The 2,594-nt window shown below is 42.4% G+C and overlaps 1 pseudogene; it reads left to right on the top strand.

Moving 5' to 3' along the window:
- The first annotated feature begins 293 nt into the window (after nt 1–293).
- Nucleotides 294–1,507, top strand: LOC133889388 (uncharacterized; annotated as a pseudogene).
- Nucleotides 1,508–2,594: the final 1,087 nt, after the last annotated feature.

The following is a 2,594-nucleotide window of genomic DNA, read 5'->3' as shown; positions in this document are numbered from 1 at the left end:
ACCATATCATCTTCCTACGAACAACAACTATCCTAGAGTTCTAGCACCAAGGCATACTAATTTGACATCAAGCCTGAGTTCTAGCACCCAAAAGACTAGTTTTCTAAGAAAGTAATTCAATTTCCAAAGAAACCACGAAAATTTCTCTCTCCTACTCCACGGTCATCACCTCCCTTATCATCCCCTCCATAACCTCGCATCACACGTCGTCACCGATCTCCATCGCCACGCCCCATTCCAAGCACTTTTACAGAGAACTCGTCAGTTGCTCGGCAAAGAACGGCCACGACAGCATGGGAACCTTATCAAGCCTTGAGTTCCACCCGTTGTGCATCAAGAAGAGCCCCATCGCCCCATGCAGCAACACCGCCTCCTACGGGCACCAGCTCACCAGGAGGCCCTTGTCGCGCATCGCCTCCAGGGACTTAGGTGGCAGGATGGCAATGTGGCCTTGCACCAGGTTAGACCTCCCCAAGTCCCCATCGACCCCAGCTCCCGCTTTGCTCGTTGCTCGAGCGACTCAGGCGCTCAGCTGTAGTGAGTAGGCGACCACCATTGAGGCTGGCGATAGCTCCTTGTTGCTGGGCATCTGGATTCTCTAAGTATGGACTTTGGTGAGCACTGAACACTTGAGGCTTGAGCAATTGATCAGGTTGTAGTATGCGGAGATAAAGAGATATTTGGCGATGTTGTTTGTTGAATATAATCTGATACTCTAAATACAAGCATCCTAGGCTGTCTCAGTATGTTTGTCCAAGTAGTTCAGGCTTAGGCATTATAGTAGCTAGACAAAGCATTGCTGTTGAGTGGCTAAAATAGTATTTTATAGGCTTACCATTAATGATGTTGTTAAGGTTGCGACTGGCTCAGGTTATTTTGATAGGCTTGAAAGTGAATTGTACACAACAATCCACGCTGCATACTACAGCCCCAATGTTGAGTCCATGGATGCCCTTCCTGATTGCTTCAAAGCTAAGGAGAGGTTTGTGTATGAGACATCTGAGCTATTGCCCCTTGTATCAGGGCATGATCTGTTTGCTATTGTTAGTGTAGCTGATGGCAACCATGAGCGCATAGATGCTTGTCATGAGAAGCTGGCACCTTCTAGTTTTAGAACTCCTGGGTTATTACAAATGTGTTGACAAATGCGAGTAAGGATTCTATATCTATCAATCATGTTGATAGACACAACAAAGAGATGGTGTATGACGCTAATTCTTCATCAGATGCCAACAAGGATATTAAGTTGTGTATATGCAGGAAAGTAGTAACTACTGCAACTAGGAGCCACAAGTGCAATTGCATTGACACAGGGCATGTGGAAGATCACATTCATGTATATCTTGTTCCAAATGAGGCAGCTATATCTGATTTAATGCAAGGGAATCTTCTCTTTGGTACAATTACTGGGATGGCCACCATTGGGGAGGAAGGATCCTGCTGTGTCTATGACGGCCACGGCATAAAGACACATGTAATTATGAAGCACATGCCATTGATGGTATGAAGTAATACATTCTCAAATACTTATATGTTAAGATCAAATTGATTATGCATATTGTAATATGTACAAAGTTTTCTTATGGAATTCAAGAACCATGCATGATAGCACATCTTTAAATTGAAAACTAGTGAAAATTTTAGCACTTAGAAATCAGTACCCCTTTGTTCAAATCGTGGGTTTGCCACTGACAACATGTGCCTGTTGGTGTGGTTGATGACATCAATAGTATAAAAATCCTTAGAAAAGTATCATGTTCTGATTACAAGCTTTAGACTGAGAGCAATTGTGCTTCACTATGAAAATGTTGACATGTTATCGATTTCGTAACCATCGTGAAAAGGGTAATGATTGCTAAAGCATGATATATTAGAATCAGTACGTGCAATGTATCATTTGACGTGAATTTTCATCGCTTAAAGTGGATTTCCAATGCTCAATATTACATGGTGTGAGAAATTTATTGCTTATTCTAACAACCACATGGATTCCATGGTACAACAAGCACACTTTTGTTTTGCACGTGTGTGGCACACGCGCGTGGTTAATAGTAAGAATAAATCAACGTGTCTACAATAATTCTTTAATTATAAAATGTAAAAGTGATTCTAGCAATTTACTCATACACACATAAGTGTTGTTGACAAGAAATCATTATCATAGTTGTACGTAATACAATATAATACTATTTTTATTGCATAAGAAAATATTATATGCACAATAAATTAGTAGATTCCAGGCTTCTTGTTTTTTATTTTCTGGCCCATGCAGCTTTGGCCCACTAAGCTGCTAGACATCACGGTTGTGAGGACCTTTATGGGATAGGGTCGTTCCGTACTCCTAATTTGAGTTCGGGTTGGATACCTGGACACCGTCATCTACTCATATTTGCTCATGGAGGTGGTGGTCTGCCAATGATCCTTGATTAGACAAGGAGGGACTGTTTCAGCCAGCGATATAACGCGAGATTCGTATTTAGATTCACCACCGGAGGTTCTCTCTCCACGACGTCAGAGCAAAGAAGTGAGCCCTCTGCCCAGAGCAGGATGACATGATGGAGAAGGGTTGACCTTTCTGAGGCACACGGAGGCAC

This window comes from Phragmites australis, chromosome 13 (genome assembly GCF_958298935.1).
Source record: "Phragmites australis chromosome 13, lpPhrAust1.1, whole genome shotgun sequence".
Lineage (NCBI taxonomy): Eukaryota > Viridiplantae > Streptophyta > Magnoliopsida > Poales > Poaceae > Phragmites > Phragmites australis.
This window is presented reverse-complemented; position numbering and strand designations above follow the sequence as displayed.